This window comes from Marmota flaviventris, chromosome 1 (genome assembly GCF_047511675.1).
Source record: "Marmota flaviventris isolate mMarFla1 chromosome 1, mMarFla1.hap1, whole genome shotgun sequence".
NCBI classification, from domain to species: Eukaryota; Metazoa; Chordata; class Mammalia; order Rodentia; family Sciuridae; genus Marmota; species Marmota flaviventris.
In genome coordinates, this window is record NC_092498.1 from 160,807,714 (window position 1) to 160,834,773 (window position 27,060).

Consider the following 27,060-nt stretch of genomic DNA (forward strand, 5'->3'; position numbering starts at 1 on the left):
CATTCCTGCCGACCACCATTTATCCATTCATGAGAGTGGGCCGCCATGACATAATCACTCCCACTAGGCCCTGCCTCTTGAAGGGTCCGCCACTTCAACACATGCCACCCTGGAGGCCAATCCTTTAGCCCACGAATCTTTGGGGGACAGGCCCTATCTGAACCACAGCACTGGGTTACCAGCTGAAGAGGGATAGGGGTGGGCTGGTGTTGGGTAGGAAATTGAAGAAAAGATCTGAAAGAGCCATTTTGGACAGTGGGAAATGCACTAGGGTTCAAAAATGCTGTTCATTTAATTGCAATAGATATCTGTTGAATGCCAGGATCTTAATTTTGGAAAAGAGATGCTATAATATGCTTTCTAAGGGCAACTAAGGAAAAGACACTACTTGGATAGCTCCAAGTCTATGGTTAGACTATGATCAACACAGGGAAAAAAAAAAGTGGCTTTACCTCTCCTCTGCTAGAGTTGGTGAATATTCATCCAATCACATGAGTGATCCATTTGTTTTGCTACAGGTTAAAAAGAGGGTTTCCTCTGTTCATATGTGAACACAAGACCAGGGAAAACTCCACATCATGTTCAACCACAAGAATGGGAACTTAGACTCCATGTATGTGTGATAGGTCAAAATACACTCGATTGTCATGGATCTCTAAAAAGAACATTTAAAAAAAAGAAAAAAGGAGAGTAGTATTAGACTTAGTTGTGTGGGGCGGGCAGTTTGAAGAAGTATTAAAACCTGGGAAGCTATGCTGACATCCTAAGACTTAATCTATAGATTAATCATCTATATTGAATCAAAAGATGATGAAAGATATTGCATCAAGAGCCCTGAATTGTCAATAAGCATTTGTAGGGAGGGGAAGGTGAAGAGCAAGGTGAAGACATTCATTGCCAAGCCCAGCCTGCTCACCACCAGATAGCAACAGAAAGCAAATGCTTTCACACATAATGGTTCATGAACTCTGCCTGCAAGGCCCAGTCTCCATTGCATAAACTGGAATTAAGAGCAATGATGAAATGACTTGCTGAAGATTCCACAGTGCCTAAGAGACAGGATGGTTTGGTACCAAATTCTTCTATTATGATGGGTAAAATGTAAGATGGTAGAGAAGCCCAGTTAGGAGAAGGTGTGGTGAGTGGGGAAGGTTCAGAAGGTAGTGACCAAAAGACCCACCAGAACAACTGCAGAGAAGGAAAAGTTTATCTGGGGGCTCAGGGTTTCAGAGGTCTCAGTCCATAGACAGCAGGCTCATTCCTCAGGGCTCGAAGGGAGGCAGGACATCATGGAGGAAGAGTGTGGTGGAGGGAAGCAGCTCACATGGTGACCAGGAAGCAGAGAGAGACTCCACTCTCCAGAGACAAATAGAGACCCCAAAGCCACGCCCCCAATGCCCCCTCCTCCAGCCACACCCACCTGCCTCCAGCCACCACCCAGTTAATCCCATCAGGGGTCCATTCACTGGTTGGGTTAAGGCTCTCACAACCCAGTCATGTCTCCTCTGAACCCTCCTGCATTGTCTCACCTGTGAGCTTTTGGGGGTCCCACCACATCTAAGCCGTAACGCCAATGTCTCAAAGCACAAGAGGAATAGGGGTGTTAGTTTGGCAAATTGAAGGGTGGAACTGGGAGCGGAGGGACCAACGTCTACCTAAGCCTAGTGGCAAGTGAGGGGGGAGTCCAGGATTCTGGCTGGAGTGTAGATGGAATGAAGATGAACAGTGGAGCTAGCTTCTGGGCACAGGCAGAATCACAAAGCATCTCCCAAGTCACGGGAAAGAGTCTGATTTACCTGGAGGGCATCCTCAAAGATGGAAATTCTTTGAGCTAAGAAGATATGGTGAGGTTAGGAAGCCCTGGGGAGGTGAGGGAAGGGGTCAAGGCAGGAAAAGTAGCTCGTGGTTGATATCGGTACCAGAATGGGAAAGAAGGAACCTACGGACAATGCTTAATGGAAATCAGAGAATTCAGCTGAGACTTAAAAAAAAATACTAGCAAATAATAAATTATTCACTAATAACCTCTCCATTATATATATTCCTTCCCCTATTAACTCAGATTCTATGGCCAAAAAAAAAGACAGTTTTATGATCCATATGTATGTCCTTGATTTTGCTGATTAAAAATTCCAAGTGTTTATTGAGCACCTACTCCATGTCTGGCACTGTGCTAGACACTGAGAAAATTCAGTTTGACCAGAGACCATGTCTGTTTCTAGAGAGCTCTCATGTTGGCCATGGAGAGAGTCACAAGAGAACCAAGCACAGGTATTCAGACAGCAAACAGTGCTGTAATGAGATAATGAGATATGACAAGGTCCCATCAAAGTTCATGCCCATAGGAAGGAAGGGCGCTCTGAAGAGGTGACATTTCAGCTGACACAGAACAAGCAGTGCCAGACCCAAGAAAATCTCAGGCACAGGAAAGGCTTAAGGTGTCAGTGACTTTGAGGGAAGTAGAGAATGAGGGGCAGGCACATGGAAGAAGATCTTGGGGGTCAAGGGAAGGCATCTGGATACTATGCTGAGGGTGGCCTCCATTTTGGAGTCTGTCCCTTTCATGATTAGACACCATCCAACCCATTCTGATGATTGGAGCAAAGAGTTCTTGGATCCGTGACAGATCTGGGTGCTGGAGGGTGAAGATGTTTTATGATAAGATTTCTACTTTCAACCTGAAGATGGTACCTTTGAGTATAATGCACTTGATGGGGAGAATGGCCCAGAAGGTCCATAGGACAGCCCTTAATGACAGGAGTGATTTTTTTTTTTAATGCCCAAAGTCCAGGCTGCCAGGGTACAGACCAAGAGTCCAAGTGACCTCTCAAAAGAAGACCAGCCAGACGCAGTGGCGCATGCCTATAACCCCAGCAGCTCAGGAGGCTGAGGCAGGAGGATCACAAGCTCAAAGTCAGTTTCAGCAACTTAACAAGGCCCTAAGCAACTCAGGGAGACCCTGTCTTGAAATAAATACAAATAGGGCTGGGGATGTGGTTCAGTGGTTGAGTGCCCCTGAGTTCAATCCCTGGCACCCCCCTCCAAAAATAAGACCCAAATGATGCTCCATTGGACGCTCCACCCTCTGCCTACAAGGAATGTACCCTACCTGAATGGGACTTTTGATATATACTAGCCAACTGCCTCAATCGTAATTAATGCAATCATTTAATCACACAGGAAGCATCTGGCAACTGAAGTAATGGGGGAAAGGATTCTCCCCAGAGAGGTGCACCTTCCAAGGACCTCTGACATTGCCAGCTCTCCTCCTGCCCCCCTGGGAAGGGCGTCAAGAACTCACAGCCAGGCAGACTGGGTGCTAGTCTGGGTTCCATTCCCTGATGGCATGTGGCCCCAGGGACAGAAGTAAACATCTCTGAACCTTAGTTCCCCGATTCCATGAAATGGAGATCATGACACTTGGCTATAGGACCCAGAGGAGAAACAAACCCAGGAAGTGATTATCACACCTTCCCTGGGATTTATGTTCTTACTTACACATGGCGGCTTGGTGCCACTGGGTTCCACTTTTTTTTTTTTTTTTTTCAGCAAAATGTCCATCTTTAGAGCCACCAAATTAAGGGATGACTTCTGCAGCAGCCATCATCTTCACCTGGAAAGGAAACAGAAGTCTATTTACTTGGCTTCATTTTCTCAGCACCAACAGGGAGCAGTTAATCAAGCCCACATTGACAAGGGAAGCTGTGAGATCCCCTCTCTGATGAGACTTACCTGATTTGTTATGGAAGTACTATCCGTGCCCAGGGAAAATTAAAAACACAAACGAGAGTGGGAGGGGGGCGTGGAGTAAGAGGAGGCGGAGAAGGAGACTTCTTAGAGAAGTGAAATTAGAGTTGCTCATCTCTCACTGGTGACCTCATCTTACGATGAAAAACATCATCACAGTATCCCCAAACATCTATGCATTTATGTGCCGTTAAAATGATCCTTTGGTTTCCTGGTGACATTCTTTCAACAAATTACAATCAATAACGCTTGCCACTGTTGCAGGTAAGCTAATGGTTTTGAAGCTTTGAACTTCATTTAATCTGAAACTTTCAAATAGTGATTTCTTTTGCAGGGGGTAAACTCCAGCCTGAATACCTCCCACCTTTTCTTTCTGAAGTTCTATTTCATGGTAGTGGATTTCAGCAAACAGAAGCAATGCGAAGCTGGGTAGCGTTGAAGGAAATACAGAGGGGGACCTGCTTTGTAGGTAATTCACTGCTAACATTGCACATGCGCAGTGAACATCTGGAGCGCGCACATCAGAAAGACTGGGATTCTAGTCCCCACTCAAACTCTCACCAGATACTCGACCTCAGTCCCCCAAATGGTATGTTCTCTCTAAGCTTAACTTATGTGTAGAATGGGGATAATAACAATAATGTTTCCTTCTAAGTTGTGATTCGATTTAAATATTAGAAGCCTCATGACCATACTTAGAACAGAACATAATAACAGCTAAAAAAAAAAAAAAAAAAAAAAAAACATTATTACCCACTGTTAATCCTAACCATATTACCTTTAGCAAGTTACTTTACCCATCTGGACTTTTAATACTTCATTTGTAAAATAGCGAATTTAGACTAAAATCCTAAACTTAATGATTCTTACACAGCATTCAATTTTTTTTGCCATTGTGGAGAAAAACATAAACCTGCTCTATGACCCTGAAAAGAATGAAGTCATCCTCACAGTTATTCCCAACGTCTGAATAAATCCACGCTTTTAAAATAGATCTGCAATTTTGCATAAGTGCGCTGACTTTAAGAACATAAAATATCATACCACACAGTCTTCTAAAGTGCTATTACTTTAAAAAATCCTATCTCTGGAAGGTTGACTCCATCATGGGTATGTCTGGGCACCCTGTCTGTACCAGATGGGTCTCTTGAACCCTGAAAACTTTCACATTCCCCAAAGCCATAGTAGTTGGTTATCTTTCCGTTTCAAATGTACATTAATAGAAATACATGTGTTGAAACCGGCAGGTTTAGTGTGGAAGGGGCCAACACACACACAGTGGGGCAAAACAGCATGCATTTAAATTCCAGGTATGTGCCTGGCATGGTGACATATGCCTGTAACCCCAGCAGCTCAGGAGGCTGAGACAGGAGAATCACGAGTTCAAAGCCAGCCTCAGCAACTTAGCAAGGCCCTTAGCAATTCAGCGAGATCCTATCTCTGAATAAAATACAAAATAGGGCTGGGGATGTGGCTCAGTATTTAAGCACCCCTGGGTTCAATCCTCAGTACCAAAAAAAAAAAAAAAAAAAAAAATTAAATTCCAGCTATGCCACTTGCTAGCTTCATGATGATGAAAGGTGAGTCATTTAACATCTATGTGCCTGTTTCCTTATCTGCAAAATCAGGATAATAAGGCTATCTACTCAATATATTATTGTGAGATTTCAGATGAGTGTATAGATGTGAAGTTCTTAGAACACTGCCTGCTACCCCCCACCTTGGGGATGATGGTGCTCACCTGTAATCCCAGTGACTCAGTGGAGGCTGAGTCAGGAGGATTGCAGCTGAGACCAGCCTCAGCAATTTAGTGAGATTGTGTCAAAAAATTAAAAATACTAGAGGTATAGTTCAGTGGTAAAGCACCCCTGAGCTCAATCCCCAATACTAAAAAAAAAAAAAGTACACTGCCTGTTATCAACATAGCGACAAGTTCTGAGAATGTATCCTTCTGTGACATTGTCATGTGTGAGCATTGCTGAATGTAATCTGTAATGTCTGTAATCTCTAAGGAGTTGGGGTGGAGATCTGGGTCTTAATTCTCTATATGTGCAAGAGACATTTAAGATATCTGGCTCATACATAAAATGTCTGAGCATTTAAACTTCTCATAGTACCTATAAAATTATTCGAGTACTACGGGCAGGGGTGTATTTGAGAGCTTTAAGTCTCTCAGCACTTGACATTAGAGGATCCCATTGTGAACTCGTGACCTTGTGACTCTTTAGCCTGAGCAGAGGATCCCTGGGAGAATCAACTGTTGATCAGTGACTCTTCCCTGCTTAAGCAAGATCACAAGGGAAAAGAAAATGATTTATCTGGCTATGGCTTTCCCGCCAAGATCTCTGACGAAAATGGGACATAATGTGAATTCCTTATGTCCAAATATATTACTATTCCATTTGGTCATAAAAACAAAATAAGTCTTTCTGGCCTACCCTATTTAAAACCAAATCATTTATATCTTAGACTCAAATCCCACCTCTAAATCTCCGCACACCTACATCATGTGAGCATCCAAAGGATGCATGATTCGTTGAAGCATATGAGATTTCTGCCCAAAACAGATGCACCATGAGGGTACGAGAGTCCGTGTACCCACAGGTTGGAAATCAATTACGCAAATGAGGTTGTGTGGCAAATAGAGTTCAGCTTTAGTATGTATTGGAAGAAAATTCAAGAGGACAAATCAAGTGTTCAAATTACTTTTAAGTAGACTAATAATGGGCTTAATTGTTATGTCTCACATGAGACAGTTTTGTCAATGGCAGGGAAGCGGTCCTTCTGCTCTCAGACATGCTGCAGCTGGTTTTCACAGACCACAGAGCTCTAGTACCTTCCATTTTGAGGAGTCAGGCTTCTCTCTGGAAGTAGACAAGTTCTTGTGTCAGAACTAAGTGGGTAGACACATCCCAGCTAAAGCAGTAAAGAGAGCAAAGCCAAGTGCAGGAAAAATGGTTTTATCCAACATTGGTTTTATTTCATTTCAGAGTGCTCCTATAGCTGGGTGCAGTGGTACACTCCTGGGTTCCCTGCAGCTAGAGAGGCTGAGGCAGGAGGATCTCCAGATCAAAGCCAGCCTCAGCAAAAGCGAGGCATGAAGCAACTCAGTGAGACCCTGCTTTAAATAAAACACGAAGAGGGGTGGGGATGTGGCTCAGTGGTTAAGTGCCTCTGAGTTCAATCTCTGGTACCTGCCCCCCCCCCCCCGGAAAAAAAAAAGAGTGCACTTAAGCCATGAGAATATGAGCATATATATGGTTTGGCTTCAGTCTGTCTGTGACCCAGGGTCGACCTTTGGGTCAGTAACTGTCTCATCAGAGACTGCCTAATTATCCAGAATCCACTTCCATATTTCCCAGAGTAAATTTACCTTGATCATGGTTATAGACTATCCATTTCCAAATAAAATTTGGTAATATTTTAGATAAGGAAATCACAGTAGAGTTATGAGTCCCTTCATGATAGCAACAAGTTCTGAGAATGTATCCTTCTGTGACATTGTCATGTGTGAGCATTGCTGAATGTGCTTACACAAACCTAGATAGTAGTCCACTCTACCCCCAGGCACAGGGGCCATGCCTTCACATATATCGTCCATTATTGACTGACTGTGTGCATTAGATGCCATTAAGCTCACACCCATCCAATTAAAGTTGACATCATATTGGATTGTGGCTGGAATTTGGCACAAGGAACATCTTCTTCAATAACTCCATTTTAAAACTGAATCCATCCTACTGACCTAGGTCAGACTGTGATCATAACACATCTGTCTTTCAAATCTACTGCAACATCTTTCCCCCATTTTCTTTTCTGAGATGATTTCCTTTACTCCTCCCACCCTGCCTAGTCCCCAGCAGGTAGAGATGGGGAGGGGTTCTTGGCAGGTATCTGTTTCTTAATTCAGTTCATCAGGGCTGCTAGTACCTCCCTGTTATGGTTGGATGTGAGGTGTCCCCCAAAAGCTCACGTGTGAGACAGTGCAAGAAGGTTCAGAGGAGACATGACTTGGTTGTGAGAGCCTTAACCCAACCAGTGAATGGATCCCTGATGGGATTAACTGGGTGGTGGCTGGAGGCAGGTGGGTGTGGCTAGAGGAGGGGGCATTGGGGGTGTGGCTTTGGGGGTTTCTATTTGTCTCTGGAGAGTGGAGTCTCTCTCTGCTTCCTGATCACCATGTGAGCTGCTTCCCTCCACCACACTCTTCCTCCATGATTCCCCTCCTGCCCCGAGGAATGGAGCCTGCTGTCTATGGACTGGGACCTCTGAAACCATGAAGCCAAATAAACTTCCTCCTCTACGATTGTTCTGATTGAGTCTTTTAGTCACAGAGGCAAAATAGCTAAGACACACCCTTCTGATACTTGGCTTAAATTGGGCAAGGTGTGTCTCTCTTGTACCCCAATAGCCCTAACTAATATAAGGAAGTAACCAAACTGTCAGAGTGCTTGTGTGTACACATGTATACATGTCATGTGTAGGCATATAGTATATAGTATGTATGTAGTTTATTTATGGAGAATTTAGAAATGGTAGGTACCATTTGAAGCTTTCACCTGTAGTAATTCTTGCATGTTTACAAGTATGTGGAAATGCCCTTCTCTGTCACAATTCTCCATTTCTATTCTTTGTCCCTGATCCATCATTTCTGCTTTCCAATGCATTTCTCCCCTTCCAGCATACATTAGAACTTCCTGATTGGATTTATTGTTTATCCTCTCCCCATCCTGGAATGTAAACTCACTGACATATCTCAAATGCCTAAGATAGTCTGTGACACATGGCAGGAGTTCCATAAATATGTGCTTAATTAATGAGTTGATTCACTAATGAGTATATACTCTTATTTGGTTGATGACGAATTTTCCTTTACATCCACAGAGTCCTCTGACCCACCCACAGGACCTGCCTAGGTAAAACATCTGCTCCCTTCTCTAAAGTTTTTTGAACTGCGGGTAAATTTTCACATGGGTGCTCCTGCCCAGTAAGAGAGGACTAAATCAAATGACCTCCCGAGAGCTGTCTGGCCCTTGACATTCTAATTCAATTCCACTTAAATGTCCTAAAAGTAATTTGTGGAGAAATTCTTTTCCTCCTCCTCTCCAGATTGCACATTCATCTAATTATTTCCTTGGTAGATTGACCTCGCTCTAAAGGAACACCACATCAGCTCTAAGCACTTACTTTACAAACTAGACACTAAAGACCCCGCTCTCTAGGGAATTAAATTGCATTCAAATAAGATTAAGGTTTTGGGACTCACAAAAGCAAGGACAATCAGAGGCTAACTAAGATGAAACAATTGTTCGACAAACTAATCTAGACATGTTATTCACAAAGGGATGCTCCCGATTGGTCAGGGACAGAAAATGGCTGGGTGAAGTCAGAAGCCTTCTTCCTTCAGGGCTGAAATTGTGTCCCTCAATCCCTAGATGGTGAATATGGTTAGCTTCTAAATTTGGCTGATTGTAGCCCAACAGCCTCCCACTGACCCCAGTTGGAGGTGAGACCCTGAAAGGTTGACATGGAGAGGGTCAGTTGCTCCACAGAAGTGCTGGCCTGCTGGGGTGAAGTCAGAGGAATCAAGACCATTGCGGTGGCTCCTAAGATACTTATCTAACATGCTTTGATTTTTTTTTTTTTTTGGTACCTGGGATTGAACTCAAGAGGCAGTCAACCACTGAACCCCATCCCCAACCCCATTTTGTATTTTATTTAGAAACAGGGTCTCACTGAGTTGCTTAGCCTCGCTTTTGCTGAGGCTGGCTTTGAATTTGCCATCCTCCTGTCTCAGCCTCCTGAGCCACCGGTATCATACATGCACCACTGTGCCCAGCATAATATTCTTTTTAATTTCCATAACTTACTAAATGCTTGAAGAAAGTGATTTTTAACGTATCACAAACTGCATGTAAGAAAATCCACAAATCAGAAGAGAAATTATTTAGTTTGGGAACTGTGTTGGCTCTAGATACAGCAGACATTGTATAGTCCTGCTTGTGGCAATGAGTAATAGACTACCTGGTATTGATATGTTCAGATGTCTAGTGCATAGTCTTGACCAAGAAATATTCCAGTGCATCTTTCACAATAGCCATTGTTTCAAAGAAGCACGCCAAGCTAGGCATGGTGGCACACGCCTGTAATCCCAACAGCTCAGGAGGCTGAGGCAGGAGGATCGAATTTCAAACCCAGCCTCAGCAACATAGCAAGGCCCTAAGCAACTCAGCAAAACCCTGTCTCTAAATTATATATATATATATATATATATATATATATATATATATATATATATAAAAGGCTGGGGATGTGGCTCAATGGTTAAGTGCCCCAAGGTTCAATCCCTGGTACCAAAAAAAAAAAAAAAAGCACATCAACTGGGGATAATTGAAATGGGGAATTTAAATGTCATAGAACATAAACAGGAAAATTATGTAGGTAAGGTTTGGGGCTCAAAAGAATATCATTCAGGAAAAGGGCCCCAGCTAAATCTCTGACGCAGTGCCATCCAGGATGATAACCCTAGCCTCGTGGTTATTAAGCAGTTAGGCTGAAAGGAGGAGCCTACAGTGTAAAATACACCCTGAATTTGAACACTAAGTAGTAAAGAATGTAAAAATATATCAATGATCATTCATGTAGTGATTTCAGGTGGAATTGATAGCAATTGAGGTATACAGGTTTTAAATATATTCAATATATATCCTAAATATAATAAATCCAAAATGTATCCAATAATGTAAAAAAATAGTATTAAAATGAATTTCTACTTCTTTCTTTTGGCTTATAAAAACATGTGGCTACAGGGTTGGGTATGTGGTCAGTGGTAAAGTATTTGCCTGGCAGGTCTGAGGCCCCAGGTCCAATCCCCAGCCCTGCAAAAAATAAAAATAAAAATGCAGTTATTAGAATTTAAATTTTTAATTTAAAAATTAAAAATGAATTTAAAAATCCATATGTGAGATAACCCAGATGTTCATCAACTGATGAATGGATAAGTACAATATCCATTTTGGATATTTGGTATATCCAAGTGGTATGATATGAGCCTTACAAAGGAACAAATTCTATCCTTTACAATATGAATAAAATTCAAAAACAATGTGGTATGTAAAGTCAGCCTCAAAAGAGAAATATACATGATATTATGTGAAGCTTCTAGAATAGGCAAAGCCCTAGAGAGAGAGAAAAGGTTTACTGGAGGTATGGGAGAGGCATTGGAGAATTATTGCATAATGGGAATAAAGTTTGTCTGGGGTAAGAAAAACGTTCTGGAAATGTAAAGCGGAGATGGTAGCACAACATCCTCAATGTACTTAAATGCCACTGAATTACATACTTAAAAATGGGTGAAATGGCATATTTTATATCGTGCTTACTTACCATCATTTTTTAAAATTCCTATGTAGCTCACATGTGTGGCTCACATTAGATCTCCATTGGGTCAAGCTGCTCTCGAGCTTAACTATGGGCCCAGCACACTGTCCTTCCATGGGATACTGGTGGCGTATCTCCTCCTGTAGTAGAAGACCTTAGGATTTGAGTTCTGGCTGGCTTAGATATCCAGGGCTGTACTAGGATCTCTGACAACCTCGGTTTCCTCACCTGCACAATAGGGATAATATACACCTCACAGTGTCTGTTTTAACCCTAAAAGAGTATGCAGAGTGGGTAGGATAAACACAACAGGTGACACTGAATAAACGGTACTGTCACCGCAGGCCTTTCATTTTTGCTGAGACCAACTATTTTGCAAATTCCTGAGGAACACCCCAGGTATTTCACTTAGCTGGGTAAAGGTTTAATTGCTGAATATGACCCTCTTTTGGGGGGATTGAACTCAGGAATGCTCAACCACTGAGCCACATCCCCAGACCTGCTTTGTACTTTATTTTTAAAGACAGAGTCTCCTGAGTTGGTTAGCGCCTTGCTTTTGCTGAGGCTGGCTTTGAACTCGTGATCCTCCTGCCTCAGCCTCCTGAGCTGCTGGGATTACAGGTATGCACTAGCGTGCCTGGATAGGGTGAATTTTCAAGATCCACCATAGCAGGCTTCAGCCATGCTAAATTTCCCTCCTCCAAGGACTAGTTATGCTCTGGTGACAAAGATGGTTATGTTTTGAGTGGCCTGCACCTAAGATGATGTCCTCTCTAATCCTGATTATTCCTAGTGCAAAGTTTTGCCCAATAGAAGATTAAAAAAAAAATTAGGAGAATATTTGTCACACTATGGGGTGACATCCCTGTACGGCAGAGAAGTTTGAAAATGCTAGTTTTTCAGAAAAGAATGGAGCCATTTTCTGAGGAAGGGGGTCACATAATGCGGGATGTGGTGGCACAGGTCTGTGGTCCCAGTGGCAGGGACAAGTGGCAATGCTGGTGGGCCTCAGCTAGAGCAGGGCTGGCAGGTGCTGAGCAAATACAGACAGAAGCAGCTTTGCCTCGTGGGTCTGTCACTGATGTCAACATGGAAGGAAATGCAACCTGCCAGGAGCCGGGAGCTAAGCAAGGCACGGGTGCCCACCTCTGGAGAAGGAGCCCCTGGTGTGGGCACTTGTGTTAAAATAATCTTTAAAAACAACAGAAGGGCCTCCTGCTGCCAACACTGCTGCAAGCCAATGACACCTTATTGGCTTCCCACTGAGCCTGTTGGACTCCATCAGCCAAAAGGAACTCATCAGGTGAACCAGGACCTCCTCCGTACTCTACAGACAGCATCCCCCAAGACGGTAGTGAATGGCCCAATCCATAGCACAGAACCGTTTGCATCTGTTTCCTTCCTTCCAGCAACCGTGCTGGGGACATCATCCTACTTAGTACTTGATGCTTATTTAATACTCTCTACTCATGGTGTCATTACGCCCATTTTAAAGTTGGTTCTCTGGGTCAACAATCCCGCAGCCAGTAAGTAGTTCTGAGATTCACATTAGGTCTGCTTATCTCAAAACCACCATCCTAAACACTGCCTGGGCATTTTGGGGGCCCTTGGGTTTTGACAAATGTGACCAGACCCTTTGGCAGATTTTAGGCTCAGCCTAGCCTTTGTTGCCCCCCAACGTACTTTTCTTGTCCTTTCTGAAATTCCTGTTAGCCATATAGAATTAATGAGGACAAATTCAAGTGCTCTGGATATATTTCTTTTCCAAAGTACAGAAGGATCGCTGGGTGTGGTGGCACATGCCTGTAATCCCAGTGGTTTGGGAGGCTGAGGCAGAAGGATCATGAGATCAAAGCCAGCCTCAGCAATTTATTGAGGCCCTAAGCAACTCAGCAAGACCCAGTCTCTAAATAAAATACAAAATAGGGTTGGGGATGTGGCTCAGTGGTCGAGTGGCCTCAGTTTAATCCCTGGTATCCCCACCCAAAAAGAGATATTAAATATTTCTGTAGTGGAAAATAAATGGCCACTACCAAAGCCCTCCAAATGACATCTCTCCCATCTTAGCTCTCCTGGTCCCTGTCTGGGTCACCGTGAACCTCTTCATATTTCAAGAACTAAATTCCCAGCTTCCCCAGGAGTCCCTAGTCCTTCTCATTGATCAATATCTCCACCATACTGTTTACTGAACATTTCTAACATTGCCCCTGCAGGACTGTCATTCAGCTGCCAACGAGTTTGTGTAACTCGGCAGCCCATTTCTACATTGCTGGGACAGGGAATAGGGAGGAAGTGGGAGATTGGAAAATGAACTGACCTTGCTGAATCTATTGTGTGAGCATAGGAATATATATATTTTAAAGTCTTGCATTCATTTATAGGAAGTCTCTAAATGGAATGTTGCAAAATCCTATGGATTAGCCAAATCTGACCTGCAGATGAATTTTTTTTTTTTTTTTTGGATGTCAGGGCTGGGTGACAGAATGCTTCATTAGCATGTGCAAGGGCTTGGGTTTCATCCCCAGCACTGCATATAAAATTAATATTTGAATTTGAAGATTAAACCAAAAATAGGATGGTTCAACACAGCATCCCTCTGCTCTTTGTCTCATCCCACAGCTCAGCTGGGTATACAGAATCCCAGCTCGTTCTCTGAGGGTCTTCAAATTTGGAAGCCCTGTTCTAAATACACAGAGTACTCTATCAGTTCTGGCACTGTCTACCCATCGGTGTAGGCTGGCATCCAACAACACAGTCCATGATAGAGTTTCTTATTTTGGGGTGAGGGGGTGGTTACTGTGCATTAAACTCAGAGGCACTCAACCACTGAACCACATCCCTAGCCCTTTTTGTATTTTATTTAGAGACAGGGTCTCACTGAGTTGCTTAGGGCCTTGCTGTTGCTGAGGCTGGTTTTGAACCCATGATCCTCCTGCCTCAGCCTCCTGAGCATGTGCCACCATGCCCAGCTTTTAAAAATCTTCTTAACCTCATTGCAGACAAATGCTCTTCTTCCAGGGCTTTTTTCCCTGTCCTTACGATGGTGACTCATCTCTGAGCCTGTGTCCTCCTAAGTCTTCCGGCAGTAAAGCCCATCTGGGAGCTGGGGAGGGAGTCCAGGGCACTGGGTAGCTCCTGGCTTTGGGCCTCCTCCCTAGATTATTCATGTGAAGCCAAGGCTGGTGTGTCTCCAGCCACAAAGATGCAGAACCAAAGCCCAGAGGGAGACACTGGCCTGAAATAATTACAGACACCACCGCTGGCGCCACTGACTTGGAAGCTCCAAGCTGAACCCCATGACTTCAGTTCAGGTCCAGGTGCCCCTGAGCCACCCCCCAGGGCTGTCCTGTTAGTGAGGAGAGGCACTCTGAGGAGCCCGAGGATCTAGTTCATGCCGGGTCCTTTACGTTGCTCCTCTCAGTCGCCCTGCAAGGAGTCTTGAAAGCCTTGGGATTTTAGAATAAACAGCAATCCCCAACCTCTCATTTTCCCTGCTACACTCTTGTAATTATGCCATTGGTGTTAAGGTGATTGTATGTGTTTAGACTATTCCCTGAGTGCCTATTATGCACCAAGCCCTGGGAGTCCTAGGGCAGCGCAGGGGTTCAGAGGTGAACAGGACACAATTCGACCCTACAGCACGGTGAGTCTCACTTGGAGCCTGCTGGACGATGGCTGTTGAAGTTCAGTCTTTGGAGGACTTCCAAGGCTGGAGCTATGATAGAGTTGTTATGATAGAGTCGTGGGGTCAACTCTGACAGTGTTCTCCCTGATCCTGATCCCCTGTTACCCACTTGTCTATGATAATACACACAAGGGACCAAAATAATCACAAGGATTTGCTCTGTACCAAATCCATGCAAGATATTAGGTAGGCACTCTCCTTTGATAAGAATTCTTTATAAGAATACACGATGGAATATTACTCAGCCATAAAAAAGAATGAAATTATGGCATTTGCTAGGATGTGAATGGAACTGGAGACTATCATGCTTGCTAAGTGAATTAAGCCAATTCCCCAAAATCAAAAGTTGAATGTTCTCTCTGATATGCAGATGCTAACCCTCAATGGGGGAAGGGGACTGCAGTTCACTGAATTAGACAAGGGGTGATGAAGGGAAGGGAGGGGAATGGGAAAGACAATGGAATGAATGGGACAGAACTTTGCTATGTCCATATATGAATGTGACCAGGGAAACTCCACAACATGTATAACCACAAGAATGGAAAGTTAGACTCCATGTATGTGTGATAGGTCAAAAAGCACTCTACTACTATATACATCTAAAAAGAACAAATAAAAGAAAACCTCCTATTGTTCATTAATAATTATTTTTACACCTGGTCTCGGGGCTATCCCAGCTCTTAATGCAAAGATACAAAGGCTCAGAGTTAATTCCCATTTCCAGTCCTGTTTCCAAACTGTCGAGTGCTGAGGGCACACTTGATGATTCCCCAACCCTTCCAGCTCTGCATCCACTGCCATTTCACCCGTGCCGTTGGTCGGAATATGTATTTGACAGAAAATGATCAAAACCACATGCATTCCCCTTTCCATAAATATCCCAGCAGCTTAATTATTCTCTGTCATCTTGAGGAAGAAAAGGGATGCTGCTCAGTGTGTGACAGCGTGACCCCACATGGCCATCTGGGCAGGTTTGGGAGCCTTCTCAGTTCGGGGAACGTGCAGATGGGGAAGTTGCCTAGGGTACATTGACCTGAGTGCATAGCGCGAAACAAGAGTTATTTGTCTCTAGTAGTTGCGACCGGGTCACTGGAGGTATGTGGAGAGAGTATGTCCTGATAAAGGCTACCAAATTGTTAACACTTTTAATTATGCTCGGGGCACCCAGCATTAGAGAAGCAGCTGAGTCGGCGTTATTGAAGACCTGGTCAGCTGCCATTCAGTGACTCGGCCAACCAAGGACATCGACCTTAGGAAAGTTTGCTCATTGCTTTATTCAGACTGTTTGTCTATCCGGGTAATTTTAGGAGGGTTTCTTTTGAACAATCCAGCAGCCGCTAATCCTAACAAACAACAGCTTTTTAATTCCAGACTATCCTTGATCACATAATGGTTAGCCTGGAAGACAGAGGGGAATCTCCTGGCTCAATATTTCCATCCCTTCCAGAACACAGTTTTGAAGAAACACAGGGCCATTTGGTAGGGGGAAGCAGGAAGCTAGACTCATTTTTCTCAGATGAACAGCCAGATACCATTTCTTAGTTTAATTGTGTTGAGAAACACTTTAAAACTGAACGACTGAAAACCTGGGCACAGTGGCACATGCCTGTAATCCCAGAGGCTCAGGAGGCTGAGGCAGGAGGATTATGAGTTCAAAGCTAGCCTCAACAACTTAGCGAGGCCCTAAGCAACTCAGTGAGACTCAGTGGTTAAGCACCCCTGGGTTCAATCCCTGGTACCAAAAAAAAAAAAAAAACAACTTCAAGATCTACAGGATGTTATTTTATTTTGCTTTATAGTCATAGTTTGAGATGAAATAGTAATTCCTTAGACTAAAAAAAAAAAAGTTTTTAAAAGATACAGCATTCTGTTTCCCATTTGTAGGCTACGGGAAAGGAATTTGTGTCACTTGTGGGCAACTATTCATATTCGAGTGGGAGGGAGAAACCCCAAACTTGCTTGGGTAAAGCCACACATTGGTATTTGCTTGCAGGATGGAAGCTCTTGTCTTTAAAAACATCAAGGGTGGCCTGTGATAAAGTGTGTCAGGTCACATCCGAGGAACCCAATGACTCTCCTTTCAGGGACAATCCCCTGGGGTTCAAATGTGCGAATCCGACATAAGCTTTGACTCCTCCAAGAAAACTTTTGGGCATACAGGGGCTGAGGCAGGGAGAGAAGCCTTAGTCCTGTGTTCTTAGCTTTCCTCCAAAATGTGCAGCCAAGGGGAACCAGCCAAACAAGGGCTAAATGGGGAACAGAAAGGCTCGGGCAGGAGAAGCCATCTCTCTGTCTCACACTGTACGATCCCATCCCATTTCCACCTCCATCCCACTTCCATCATCTTATCACCTTCAGGTTTTTTGCAAACTTAGAGAGACGTTGGCTGCGAGAACTCTGATTGGACACCCAGCAAGTCACGGGGTTTGCCAATTCTCCACCCCTTCTAAATTGAAATCTTGGTTATTGTTACATCCAAAGTCTGATCACGTAAAACACTGTTTTACTCAGCTTTTTCACTGCTATGACTAAAGGACCCGACCAGAGCAACAGTAAAGGAGGAAAAGTTTATTTGGGGGCTCACAGTTTCAGAGGTCTCAGTCCACAGACAGCAGGCTCCATCCCTCAGGGCTCGAGGGGAGGCAGGACATCATGGAGGAAGAGTGTGGTGGAGGGAAGCAGCTCACATGGTGATCAAGAAGCAGAGAGAGACTCCACTCTCCAGAGACAAATAGAGACCTCAAAGCCACCCCCCAATGCCCCCTCCTCCAGCCACACCCACCTGCCTCCAGCCACCACCCAGTTAATCCATCAGGGGTTCATTCACTGGTTGGGTTAAGACTCTCACAACCCAGTCATGTCTCCTCTGGACCTTCCTGCACCGTCTCACACATGAGCTTTTGAGGGACGCCTCACATCCATCCGTAACAAACACCCATTTCAATTGCTCCCAATTTGGGGTCAGCACTTTGGGGTTGGGTCTGCTGGGTGGTTCTTCTGTAGGGTTCATGTGGTATTGTCATTGAGCAGGTCCACCCGGCCAGGTGTTCAAGATGACCTCACTCACATGTATGGTGTCTGATGCTGGCTTGAGCATGGCTCATGTATATGCAGGAGGATATCCGGGGCCTCAGTGTGAGTAGCATTATTCTGAGGCAACCGCAGGGCAGCAGGGCTTTGTTTGTATCACGTGTTCTGATGTCTATTGGCCCAAGCCAATCAAATGACCACATGGAGTCAATATGGGAGAGGATCATACAAGAATGTGGACAAAGGAAGGTTCTGGGGGCCAGGGGTACATGGCAGGGAACTGTTCTTTATAGTCAACCCAGGTAGCATGGGGTAAGAGCCAGAGGACGCAGGCACCAGCTCAGGATCCCGCCTGTGGTTTGGCTTCTGAAATTATCAGGGAGGACGATGGAGTCATAATTTCCATACGCAGTGAGGTCCTCAGCCCTGCTACTGAATACTAGCTTGTTCAAAACAAATCGGGTGTTTCCAAAACATTCCCTAGGCCAATCTAAGGACACAGTGAATTCACACTCTGTTTTCCCTGATTGCTCATTTCTGATGGTCTGAGTTAATATCCAGATATTTCCCAAAGCACCTGTTCATTACAAAAAGAAAACAAATCTTATTTATTTATTTATTCCTTCATTGTACACTGGGGTCAAGGAGTGCTACTGCTCTGAATGAAAATACATAGGTTTAATGTTTTAGGAATCAATGATTTTAAAAGCATACCGTAGCATCTCTGAGCCCCTCCTGAGACTTCAACATGGAGCAGTTGCTTTGATATACCCAAAAACCTGGGCAACCAGCTATGTAATGGGCATGCCCCAACAAACTTGCTTTTGAGATATTTGTCCAGAGAACCATCTGTAAGATCAGAGAATCACTAGGTTGGAAAGAATCTCAACAGTTTCCTCTTGCTAGTCAACTTGTGGTCTAAATTATTCAAGACAGATGGACTATCATCCCTATTTTAAAGTCTCAAACTGATGTTTTCCTCTTGCCAAATTCCTTTCCCCCCACCACACATCTTTTTTTTTAATGATATAAAAGAAATTGTAATCTCTGGCTTTCTTAATCCATTTATAAACTTACACAAGATAAATGGAACCTGGAAGTGTTTTTAGGATTTGGCCAAATCTCAGAGAAAGAAAAAGAGAGAGGCCTGTTCATAGGCACCAGGATCAAGCTAGTCATTTAAGACACATGCACCTTTTCCAAAAATGTCCTAATGTATATGATAATATGAGCCACAAGTAACATTTATTAAGTTCTTATTGTGTGTCAGACAACACTCTGATTGCCTTGGAATTTGGAATTGGAGCAGAGATTCTGTGTCAGGCTGGATTCATATCGAACAGTGAGATCACCTACAGATGAGAGAGCTATTAAGAGAGAAATCAGATGCAATAAGACCATGGAACATTAAAAAGAAAGAAGTAGTCATTCCTATCATTTTATAGCTAAAGGAAAGACACAGGGCAAGAAGAAGATTTCTAAGTGTTTTTTATTACTTTAAAAGTTCTCTGCCACCATACCCAGTGGCCCATGCCTGAATCCCAGTGGCTGGGGAGGCTGAGGCAGAAGGATTACGAGTTCAAAGCCAGCCTTAGCAATTTAGAAAGGCCCTAGGCAATTCAGTGAGACCCTGTCTAAAAATAAAATTAAAAAAAAAATGGCTGGGGATGGGGCTCAGTGATCCAGTGCCCATGAGTTCAATCCCCAGTACCCCTAAATAATAAATAAATAAATAATGTTCTCTCCCCCTCAAAATACCTGAACATGATTTCTGAATTTTGCACACCATTCCTGAGGCTCTCACAGACACTGAAACTGAATCATGGACTCCAGAACTAATCTACAAATCCTAACCTTGAACTTCCGGATTAAGAGAAAGAAGGAAGAAAAGAGGAGGAGTCTGACTCTTACCAGTGGCAGAAGCTTGACAGACATATGGATACTCCTTCACAGTGGCCACCAAAGGCAGGGTCATGGGCCCCATTTGTCAATCATGGGAGCCGAGATCCCCAGAATTAAACATCTACAGAAATCACACAGCTAGTCCCTAGTAGGCAGGGATTCAAAACTGCTACTTCCTGTCTTTATGGTCTTTGCATTTGAGTCCTCCGGGAAATAGCAGATAGAGTCTGACAGACCGGCAATGTTTGCAGAGATCATTAATATTAGAAACTAAATATCCAACAATAGAGACCATTGAATATATCATGATCCATCCATACAATGGGATATCATGTAGCATTAAAAGTCATGTATTCATGCCAGGGGTGGTGGTGCATGCCTGTAATCCCAGCAACTCTGGAGGCTGGGGCAGGAGGATCACCCAGCCTCAGCAACAGTGAGGCACTAAACAATTCAGTGAGACCCTTTCTCTACATAAAAAAAAAAAAAAAATAGGGCTGGGGATGTGGCTTAGTGGTTGAGTGCCCCAGAGTTCAATCCCCAGTACCCACCCCTCCAAAAATCCACAAAGTATTTAGTGACACAGGGATATGTTTAGCATAGCTAAGTCACAGAGCAAGGTTTATAGGTGCATGGTCGCAAAGTCTCTGTATATATTGTGTGCATGTATGCATACACACAGACATGTGCATACATTGAGGAAAGTTCAATGACAAGGAGTGGAATAGCTAGGTCACGTGATGGTTCCATTCCAAGTGCACTGAAGTTTTTTACCTAGAAGCACTGGGTTCATTATTACTCCAAAAGTGATAGAAAAAAAAAATCTTTCAAAATATGGTTTCATTCTTTTGCATTATAAGTGCTAACTACTTAAGGAATTTAAGTGCAAGAGTTACTAACACTTAAATTCACTAACCCTTGAAGATGGAAGCTTTAATTATGATAACAAAATTATAATCAAATGATCTTGTATATTATATATAAAAAAGTTTGATGATTAAAAAAAGCAGTGTTTTAGGTCTTATTATTCAATCATCTTTCCATGACAACAATCATCTCTCATTTCTTATTTTAATGATCAGGAGGGACTAGCAGTATTATTTTGATTTTTTTTTTTTTAACCCAGGGGCACTCAACCACTGAGCCATATCCCCAGCCCTTTTTTTTTTTTTTTTTGTATTTTATTCAGAGACAGGGTCTCTCTGAGTTGCTTAGGGCCTCACTAAGTTGCTGAGGCTGGCTTTGAACTCATGATCCTCCTGCCTCAGCCTCCTGAGCCCCTGGGATTACAGGCATGTGCCACTACACCCAGCAATTTCTTATTTTAATGATCAGGAGGAACTAGCATGATTGCTCTATAATGATGAGGAAACCAAGGCCCAAATCAGCGTGACCCAAATTTAAACAAGGCAGCAACGCTGCCATGCATAGTATCGTCTTTTATTTTTCCTTTTCCTGTGCCTTATGGAGGAGTACGACTTTATCTGGGAACAAAAAAGTTCTCACACTGAAGAAATGCTTTGAATCTCTGCAGTTACCATGCTATGTGAAAACTAAAGTAGGGCCGTCATTAGGATAGATTTCCCAGGCCCCTGCAAGCTCCCTGTCTTTGGTCTTTCCTTCTGTAGTTCTTCAGCACATCTCACCCAAGAACTGAGGGTGGAGGACATCCAGCTTCACCCCACCCAGGATTTTTGGAACCAACAGAACAGGGAATCTGGCTTCCATTTTGAAAAGTAATTTACCAAAAATGGCTCCATCCCAGGCCTTTCCCTCCCAGGTGCCCCTTCTAGAGCCAGAGACTTCACAAAAGCCAAAGACCCAAGTGACCCAATTTTCTCAGCAGAGCCCACTAAAGAGACTTAGTTCTGTGGCAACAGTTCACGATGGATGGATTTCAGCTCCTGGGGAATATTCAAATATGTGTGCATTTGTTTCTCTAATTGCCATAAATATTTACATTGTCCTTATCAGTAGATTATATTATATATTTATTTAGGATTGCCATTGACAGTGCTCTCCCCTAATTGGGAAATGAAACAGCTGTTTGGCACTTGAAAGAACATGACATGCCCCTTTGACGGATCGCTTAAAGTGGACAGGGATTACAAGTATTTACTTTAGGATTTTGAAAATAGTGCTGGTGGCTTCTAGGCAGAATGCAAAATGATTCTCAAAATTGTCCTGCTGGGACAGAAATATATGGGAATGGTGACAAGGGGGAAAGTAGCTCTATGCAGTGAAATGGCCTTGGACACCCACTTAAATGGGACTGGGCAACTCTGTGGCTGGTGGTTCAGTCTGAATTGTGCTGTTGGGGGTGTGACAGTGACCATGCAAATTAGTACGGTCATGCTAGTTAACTAGTTAGCAGATCAAGGGAAAGTGCTTCAAAATGATTGCTTATTCCAAAAGGGGGAAAAAAACTCTTTTAAGTTATTTTAAATATTTATTTTTTATTTATACGTGGACACAGTATCTTTATTTTACTTTATGTGATGCTGAGGATCGAACCCAGTGTCTCACTCATGCTAAGTCAGTGCTCTACCTCTGGAGTCACAACCCCAGCCCTTAAGTTATTTTTCCATTAATTCAAACCATAAAAATAACAATGTCTAAAAAAATTTTAATGGCTAATTTATCTTTACATAAATTTGAGAGGGGGAACTTTTAAGTCAAACTTTTTGTTGTTGTTTTTGTGTATGTTTTTATTTTTTGTTTTGTTTTGTTGGGTTTTCTGATTTTTTGTTTGTTTGTTTTTTGATACCCAGGATTGAACTCAGGGGTGCTTAACCACTGAGCCACAGCCACAGCCCCTTTTTGTATTTTATTTAGAGACAGGGTCTGCTGAGTTGCTCAGGGCCTCATACTTTGTTTTTAATTTACACTGGATGTGAGACCAACATTTCTGCTTGTTTTTATGTACAGGAAGTATGAAATATATGCTGAATATTGGCTTTTGCTGGCTTTGCCCACATAAAAATGTATTGTTTATATATGAAAAAGTGACTATACTTTGGAGGGAGAAAAAAAACTTAAAAGTGCTTTCACCCTTAGCATAACCGAGTTAATATATGAGGAAATAGGCATGTTTACTAATGGCAGAGTCAACAGTGTGTGCAGTTTAATTCAAAAATCACATACCAACAGTTTATGGTATACACAATGTGGTCAACTAAAAAAATATATCTTAAAACACAGCAGATTTCAACAGATTTGCATCAACAGAGCTTTCCAATCCACCATCACTACCAAATTATTTCAGATTATCTTCAAGGGGAAATGGTCTTGGGCCCCATGCTAAATAGTTTAGCTCTCCTCTTTGAAGGGTTAAGGGGTTGTGTGTGGAGTGCAGAAATAACTTACCACTTTAGTTCCTGGTATGAGACATTTTTGAATAATAGCCAAAGGGTTCTTGTCAAGTTTCTGGAATTTACTGAGTACATGTTTTGCCTTTCAGGAGTGGACCTGGAATCAAACACTTAAGGGAATGTGATCACAAATCGGTGCCATAGATTCCAGAAATGGCTCAAGGGCTCGTTTTAGAATTTCTATGCAGTGGAAATGTTCAGAAGAGTCAATACAACTCTGGAGTCAAGGAGTGGGGTGGGGAAATGATGGCTTGAAGATGGCCAGGAGAAAAGGCAAGCATACTGGACTTCAAACATGGATGGAGAGGAAAGGCTGGGGGGCACCAAGGCTGGCTGCCAAGGCGACAGTCCTGCATCAGGAGTCAGGTTATCTTTCTTTTTTTGAGTGTTTACCAGGAATTGAACCCAAGGGCTTAACCACTGAGCCACATCCCCAGCCCTTTTTATTTTTTATTTTGAGACAGGGCCTCGCTAAGTTGCTGAGGCTGGCTTTGAACTCATGACCCTCCTGACTCAACCTCCTGAGCTGCTGGGATTACAGGTGAGCATCACTGCATCCATTCTTAAAGGTCAACAACTTTAGTACTTGGCAGTGGAGAGTCCCAAGACAGTTGCTCTAGAGGGCAAAAGAAAATATCCAGCACAATTCCTAATATTTATTCCTAATATTCACATCCTGCCCAGTCAGAGGTTGTTTTGAATGCTGTGGCAATAAATGGGTACAATATCTGCATTAAAACCAATCAATGTCATGTTCTTATTAAAAACAAAGCAGGTGCTGGGCCTGGTGGAACACGCCTGTGATTCCTGAGACTCAGGAGGCTGAGGCAGGAGGATCCCGAGTTCAGAACCAGCCTCAGCAACTTAGCAAGGCCCTAAGCAACTCAGTGAGACCCTGTCTCTAAATAAAATACACAATAGGGCTGGGGATGTGGCTCAGTGGTTAAGCGCCCCTGGGTTCAATCCCTAGTACCAAAATAGAAAGGAATAGAGGGGGGGGGGGGAAGGAGGGAGGGAGCAGATGTATACATGGGGAAGCAGAAGAAAAAGAAACTAGAACAGGATTTATTGAGTGTCTATTATATCTCAGGAGCCATCTGGGGTGATTTGCATATGTTACCTCAGTTCATTTCACAAAGGCAATAGGTAGTAGATATTTCACTATCGTTCAGGTGGAAATATAGGGGATGCAATACTTTAAAATACTTAAATCATTTCTGTAAAGTCACATGCCTGGTAGGTGCCAGAACTGAGATTGATGCCAGGAATGAAGAATTCAAACTCCCTGGTGAACTGACCATTGCACAGGAAGTGTCCAGGCATGTACATGAGAGCTGAAGGCTTATAGGTGTCATTAAATAGTCCACACGTGTGTATACATCCATGAACGGGAAACTACTCAGGCCTCAAAAGTCAGAAATGGCCTATGCGTATCACCCTACATGCTTTCCTCACCCAGTGGTCTAACGTCCTGCAAAATGTGCTATCTCCTTAGATAGCTCAGAGTATATGTGCAATATTGCTCCCTCTCCTTGTGTCTTAGTCCCTTTTTTTGCTGTGTGATTAGAATATCTGAAAAGTTTATTGGAGGCTCAGAGTTTCAGGGGTCTCAGTCCATAGACAGCAGGCTCCATCCCTCAGGGCTGGAGGGGAGGCTGAACATCATGGAGGAAGAGTGTGGTGGAGGGAAGCAGCTCACATGGTGACCAGGAAGCAGAGAGAGACTCCACTCTCCAGAGACAAATAGAGACCCCAAAGCCACGCCCCCAATGCCCCCTCCTCCAGCCACGCCCACCTGCCTGCAGCCACCACCCACTTAATCCCATCAGGGATTCATTCACTGGTTGGGTAAAGGCTCTCACAACCCAGTCATGTCTCCTCTGAACCTTCCTGCATCATCTCACAAAGGAGCTTTTGGGTGACACCTCACATCCAAACCATAACACCCTGGAATGTGATGCCCCAACCTTTCCCAGCTTCCACAACCATTTCACCAAGTTTTTCATACCCTTCAAGGCCCAACACAGATGCTGTCTTTTCTGAAAAACCCTCGTGAATTTCTAAACTTGTCCAAATGGATGACTTCTCTCCTTTGTTCTCCAGATAGCTCATTCAGAATACCTATTAGCATCAGGTTTTGATGATGGCAAGTTGTGCCTATTTCTCCTTCTTTCCTAGCCGGAGGGTCAGACAGCTATGGATTCTGCCTTCTGGTACCCTCTTCCCCTTCTGTGCTCGCCAGTAGCCTGAGCTCCTTTGGGGATCTACGGTCCCCAGGGGACTCTATCCCTGCGGTTAGGTTTGGGCTGTCTCTGCTGCAACTCCAGAATTGAGCATGTGACCCAGGCTCGGCCAATCAGAGAAGCACTTCCTCTTGCACTCAGGGATTGGCTGAGAACTGGGTCCACAGCCGAATCAGCACTCACCAAGGATCATTCCCCCGCCCCCAACTGGAAGGAGCAAGAGAAAAGAGCTGGGGATGGGCGGGGCGTGAGGGTCTTTGTTAAAAAAATAAAATAAAATAAAAATCAGGTGATGTAAAACCTGGAGCCACCATATAGAGAAAGTTTATGTGGAAATGAAGCAGTTGCAGAGGAAACTGGAGTAGAAAGACTCAAGAAGGCCAAATCCTAAAGCCATTTGTGTGAACCTCTTGGTTTAGCCAAGGTCCCCCAGCTTTTTCAAAGAAAGTGAGCTGGTACATTTCCGTTTTCAGAGGCTTCCAACTCTGAATTCCTAAATGCAACTACCTGGCAGCACATCTGGCCAGTGGAAATGATCAGAAAACATTCCTCCAGCTAATTCAATAGAATCTTTACAAACTGACATCTGTCTATGTGTCAAGGTCCTCAAACCAAAATCCAGCAGACAATGGAGCTTCATCTTCTTCCACACGGGCTGAAGACATCGTTTGACATATGTTTGCTAATGACAGTACTTTCTGTTCTCCTCCAGCATGTGACACAGTCAGAAGGGGAGGTACTGTGGTTAAATAATGCATGAGGCACCCAAGCCAAGGTGTTGAAAATGGCTGATGGACCTTCTGATTTGTTCTGCCCATCTGCTAAGTTGTTGCCGGGCACTCAACCACTGAGCCCCATCCCCAGCCCTATTTTGTATTTAATTTAGAGACAGGGTCTCACGGAGCTGCTTAGCACCTCAATTTTTCTGAGGCTGACTTTGAACTCGTGATCCTCCTGCCTCAGCCTCCTGAGCCACTGGGATTATAGGCGTGGGCCACTGCACCCAGCCAGTGGATCATTTGACAGTATCTGTGGAACAAAAATGTTAGGAGACTGACTATATATAGGGTTTTCCTTTCTAAGTCCTGCCATTGTCCTTTATCTAAACTCATTTGCTCTTGGGCATCCTCCAATAAAAGGAGACCTTTGGGGTGTATGTCAACGATTAGGGTCATTTCCTTAGTTTTTAGCTAATCCAAAGCAGTTGGCTAACAGAAGCCAACTGCACCAGGTATGGGAGCCTGGAGAGAGTCGGGTCACTTTTCAACCCAGCAATCTGGAATTAGGGCAGAAATCAAGGACAGAACTGATTCAGTCATTCCCTGTGCTTGGAATGACAACATGTGGCCTTGGGAGCTGTGGGTGGGCATCTTTCCCCCACCATGTGGAATGAAGAGCAGAGAATGTTTCTGCTGAGACACAGAAATGAAGCAGATGTTCAGACAGAAGCAGAGACAGAAAAGTGCCCTCTCTGGTTGCCGCTGCCCTCCAGTTGCCTCCTCTGGGCTCTACTGAACGCATGCTGCGTTCCTGCTCACAATTCCATCGCAACATCTCTGCATTTTATACTAGCCTCATTTCTCTTTAAGGACTTGCTGCATTCCCCAGGCTGGTCACAAACTCCTGGGCTCAAGCAATCCTCCTGCCCAAGCCTCCAGAGTAGCTGGGATGATAGGTACAAAGTACCTCACCTGGTTAGATC

At 43.7% G+C, this 27,060-nt stretch overlaps 1 long non-coding RNA gene across 1 annotated transcript in view; it reads right to left on the reverse strand.

The window, feature by feature from the left end:
• The window catches only part of LOC139707317 (uncharacterized), a 139,319-nt gene that overhangs the window by 63,489 nt on the left and 48,770 nt on the right, over nucleotides 1-27,060 (reverse strand). The window contains exon 2 of the long non-coding RNA XR_011708985.1: nucleotides 3,499-3,613. This is a non-coding gene — a long non-coding RNA (uncharacterized lncRNA). The remainder of the gene's footprint in view (nucleotides 1-3,498; nucleotides 3,614-27,060) is intronic.